This window comes from Gymnodraco acuticeps, unplaced genomic scaffold, assembly GCF_902827175.1.
Source record: "Gymnodraco acuticeps unplaced genomic scaffold, fGymAcu1.1, whole genome shotgun sequence".
In the NCBI taxonomy this organism is placed as follows: Eukaryota; Metazoa; Chordata; class Actinopteri; order Perciformes; family Bathydraconidae; genus Gymnodraco; species Gymnodraco acuticeps.
In genome coordinates, this window is record NW_022990643.1 from 68,912 (window position 1) to 74,567 (window position 5,656).

The following is a 5,656-nucleotide window of genomic DNA, read 5'->3' on the forward strand; positions in this document are numbered from 1 at the left end:
ATCCGCATCTAAAGATACGTTATTTTCCCCTGTGCAATTCCAGTCTCACATCTCACAGCACATCGTCATTAACAAATACCGGAAACAGACCGAAAACATTTTTTTCAAATAAAATAATACTTTATTCCGAGTGTGCTTGCTTTTCTCTTTGAAAGTCATCACATAACGGCATTGTAATACACGGTTCGGCTGCATTAAATATTACATATCTGCCGTAGTTCTCTATTTATAGAGCCCTGATGAGAAGACTTCTAGACAAACAGGAGAACTGCCGCCAAAACTGAAAACGTGATGTGGATCATAAATATATTATATTACATTACATTGCATTTAGCTGACGCTTTTATCCAAAGCGACTTACAATAAGTGCGTTCGACCAACAAAATACAAACTTGAAGAAAACAGAATCATATAAGTACATCAGGTTTCATAGAGCAAAAACATTTCAAGTGCTACTCAACTGGCTTTAGATAAGCCAGTCCTTTATTAGTATAGAAGTGCTTTGTTAATAGTTCTATCGCTCGAAGTGGAGTCGAAAGAGATGAGTTTTCAGTCTGCGCCGGAAGGTGTGTAAGCTATCTGCTGTCCTGATGTCAATGGGGAGCTCATTCCACCATCTTGGAGCCAGGATAGCAAACCCACGTGTTTTTGCTGATGGGAACTTGGGTCCCCCTCGCAGTGAGGGTGCAGCGAGCTGTTTGGCTGATGCAGAGCGGAGTGCACATGCTGGGGTGTACGGTTTAACCATGTCCTGGATGTAGGAAGGGCTAGATCCATTCGCAGCATGGTACGCAAGTACCAGTGTCTTGAAGTGGATTCTAGCAGTTACTGGAAGCCAGTGAAGGGAGCGGAGGAGCGGCGTGGTGTGGGAGAATTTAGGAAGGTTGAAGACCAGACGAGCCGCTGCATTCTGGATGAGCTGCAGAGGTCGGATGGCACATGCAGGTAGACCAGCCAGGAGGGAGTTGCAGTAGTCTAGGCGTGAGATGACGAGAGCCTGGACCAGAACCTGCGTGGCTTTCTGGGTCAGCTGGGGACGCATCCTCCTGATGTTGTAAAGCGTGTATCTGCAGCAACAGGTTGTAGCAGCGATGTTTGCAGTGAAGGACAGGTTGTTATCTAGGGTCACACCCAGATTCCTTGCAGTCTGAGTCGGGGAAATAACAGAGGTGCCGATGTTGATTGTTAGGTCAAGAGTGGGACAATCTTTTCCCAGAAGGAAAAGCAGTTCAGTCTTATCAAGGTTGAGCTTGAGGTGGTGAGCAGACATCCACTGAGAGACGTCAGCTAGACAAGCAGAGATGCGTGCGACGACCTGGGTCTCTGAGCGGGGAAAGGACAGAATTCATTGGGTGTCGTCAGCGTAGCAGTGGTATGAAAAACCATGCGGGCTAATGACTGATCCGAGCGAGTTTGTGTACAAGGAGAAGAGGAGGGGACCAAGAACAGAGCCCTGAGGGACCCCTGTAGTTAATTGACAAGGGTCGGACTCCGACGCTCTCCAAGTAACCCTGTAGGTGCGGTCTTTGAGGTATGAGGTGATGAGGGAAAGTGCAGAGCCTGAAACTCCAAGTTCTTGGAGAGTGCGAAGGAGGATCTGATGGTTCACCGTGTCGAATGCAGCAGACAGGTCCAAAAGGATGATGACAGAGGAGAGGGAGGCTGCTTTAGCCGTGTGCAGTGCCTCAGTGACAGCAAGGAGGGCAGTTTCTGTGGAGTGACCTGCCTTGAAACCAGACAGGTGCGGATCCAGAAGGTTGTTCTGATGGAGATAACAGGAGAGTTGTTTAAAGACAGCGCGTTCAAGTGTTTTAGACAGGAACGGGAGGAGAGAGACAGGCCTGTAGTTTATAACATCAGACGGGTTGAGAGTGGGTTTCTTTAGGAGAGGGTTTACTCTTGCCTCCTTGAGACTGTTTGGAAAGTGACCAGAAGTTATATCAGCAATTAAACAACATCTTACATTTCTTTTCACACAATACGTCTCCTTGCAGTATCAACAATAATTCGGCTGACTTTTATATTTGATCCAATTGGTAGATAGGCTGTATTTACACCATAAAGGTGCACAGCTGATATAAAGGGACACCTAGTGGTTAAAGCATGTTATTGAATTTCATTATCTTTATTATTAGATATTAATAGGATCCCTATAAAGTATATTCATTACTCGTTATTCTCTACTAATAGTTCATTAAAGACTGTATATAATGACTATTTTGCACATCCCTTTCAAGATTTCAAGATTTTCTAAGGTTTATTGACTTATCATATTCACAAACGGTGTAGTTATGCAATGAATGAAAAACTTGGGTCGCCGGTTCCTCAATAGTGCATTACAAGACATCTATCAATATTTGTGCATACCACCAGCAATGTTAACTATGTTGAAGCACTTATTTTTAACATATGTATTATACTCTTATAAGATGTATGTAGATATTTCATCTCCGGCCTTCTCAGGTATTGAACAATCAATAAATAAAGAACACAGAATTATTAAATTCAAAACGCAGAATTTGTGTGATTATACTAAATGATTTACAAATAAACACCACTGCATATTTACAACTGTTACACATGCTGATGTAACGCAAATGTTTCCAACTTGGGATCAATAAAGTATATCTTATCTTAAGATGAACGATGGCTACTGCCATATTTGCAAAATGTGCCTTTGAACCTTGACAAGTGCATGTTTCAGGCTTATCAATTAATGTAATGTAATGTAATGTTATCAATTAACAACAGGAGACGCGGTGGACCCGTTCAAATCCAGTTTTGGACAGTCTGCCGTGGTTCCATCCCATTTCAATTGCTGTTCGATGCTCGACGTAACCCTCGGAGCACACTCTCCAATCACAGAGCTTGAGGACTATCACAGGGTTTGTCAAGCGAAGCGGAGAGAATACTTACTTCCCGGTGTAATATTCTCTAAAGCAAATTAGCTGCTCCGACCCTCGGTCCTGACGGACTCCAACTTGTGTTTATTAATCGAACAAATAAATAAACACAAGGATAATTATGTGTTATTGTTGAGTAAATGGAGAATTGCACAGGGGAAAATAACGCATCTATGCCACAATTTTAGATGTGGATTTTGTTAAACCAATACGTTTGCACTGTGGACCAACACTATACATTGACGGGGAAGGGGGTAGCAATAAAGATAACACCATTAAACAGTTACACAACATAACAGAAATAATATCGATAGCAGCGTCCCTAGCAACCACCTTGGTAACAATGAAAACGTTGTATGGACACAATTTCCTGAAGTAATCTTCGTAATAACTAGCAAACTAAAGATCATGTACATCCACTGCACACATAATCTGAAATAACAACTCATATTTCTCGCATCAAATGACATCAAAACGCATTTTAATGGCCAAACTAACTTTAAAATAGGCATTTTCCACCGAGAATAAAACGAAGTTCGGCCATGTTTTTTTTTTTGAAGATCGCGTGACATAGACGCCAGCCATTGGAATGAATGGAATGCAGTTGGAGGTCAACCAATCACAGAGCTTGAGAACTAATCACGGGGTTTGTCAAACAGAGCACATGGTGTAGTCCTAAATGATAGCTGGGGATTCTGGGTAGTGTAGTGTCTTCTGCCATCCTTTACTCCGAAAAAATATTTGTTTCTCTGAATCGAAGGGGAAAAATACAAAAGCATTGCACACAATTTAAACCAATCAATGTTGTGTAATTAATAAGGATAATCTGGTGTTTTTTAGTCGATGAGTAGTGCAGATATCACTGTAAAATCAATCGACAGTAAGGGGAATACTTACTTCCGGGTGTATACTTCTCCGTTATCCAATGGGAATGGACGCTCACATTGCCTTTAAGGGCAGCCGACACAAACGAATGCCGTGCTTCCATGAGCGTCAAATCCCGCCGCAGATGGGAATACATTGCAATCAGTTGAAAGCTATTTGCGTCCCTTTATGAAGCTGAAGGAGCCTAGGAGCGTCACAACTGCACTCCACGGGACCCTGACCAAGCGTCGCTCCTGGACGATTATGGAGTGAGAGTGTGTTGATGTCAACGGCTATGCTGCGCCCTTATGCAATAGTAGAGGACCCCGTCTTTTATTGATTGTGATTGAAACACTATCTTATTATTTATTTTTGTAATATTTTCAAGACATTCTTTTTAGTTTTACAGCTCATTGAACCTTTTTGTTTGACATCAGCCACTATGGATAATATGGCCAACTGTATAATAAAGTAAATTATTCAAAATGTTAGAGTTCCTTATTTTTTAACTGAAACTTGCACTATTGTTCAAAATAAATAAAAAACAAACCTGGAATTATGCATTTGGGACTTTTTTTTGCTTTTTCTTGTTGTACCGAATCCGTACCGAACCGTGACCCCCAAACCGAGGTACATACCGAACCGTGAATTCTGTGAACCGTTACACCCCTAACTCCCGTGTTTTGTTTCAGCAACTAGTTTTCTGTGTGATCGCTGTGAATGCTGTGGATAACATTAGTGTTGGCAAGGACAAGGTACACAGAAAACGAGTTGCTAAAACAAAACAGGGGAGTGTACCTTGTTAGCTAATGTTAGCTATAGCTGACATTAACGTTACACAGTGTACTCGTTTAACACTCACCGAAACCTTGAACAGCCGGTCCCGCATGCTGGCTCTTACGGAACCGACTAACTCCCCTTTTGTGTAATAGCAGTTCTCTACATGCCCAGACGCGTAGGGGAGAGTGGGGTAAGTTGAGCCATTTTTTAGTTATGCTGTCCTCTAAGCAAGGAGAAATGACACATAGTAAAAATGAAAACACACACCTATAATTCAGGATGTCTCCTATCAATGGCAATGATAATAATTCATATTTGATCAAGGGCAGTGAAAATATTACTTCTTAAAAAAAGGTGGTCTTGTGGCTCAATTTGCCCCGGGTTAGGGGTAAATTGATCCAGGTCAGGGGGTAAATTGAACCACGGTTCAAACCTGGGCATACCTACAACAAATCTTAAAGGTAACTATAAACAATTATCAACTTGTCCTACTTTCATTCATTTCTCCATTGAAAAACTGGCTCAACTTACCCCAAGGCCCATGGTTCACTTTACCCCAGAGCCACCATTTTAGAAAAAATAGCCTAGCATTAAAATTCAGAGTCATCTTTAGCTTAAAGATTCATATGGTGTAATACGCTGCCAACACATCAACATATACAATATATGTTTAAACCTGGATACTTTTTTTTGACATGACAGCCAATATAGCCATCTAGAAAATTGACTTTGACAAGCGAAAAACGCTTTTTGTAAAAAAATGTACTTACCAGACCACAATGAGTATCTCTCTTTCACAGGCAATGAGAAATGTGAGGAGCTTGCATAATTTCTGGTCACGTGATTACAACTATAAGGCGTTGCCTGGTTACAGGAGGTGGTTCAACTTACCCACTGGCTCAACTTACCCCCTTCTCCCCTAATGATTTTCACCTTGTTTAATACTTTTCACCTCATTCTGGTGTTGGTCAGTGTTGGGTGTAACGCGTTACAAAAGTAACAGAGTTACAGTAATGTATTACTTTTTGCTGTAACGAAGTAATGTAACGCATTACTAATGAAATTTGGGTAATATACTACCCGTTGTAGTTACAACACATTTTAACCCG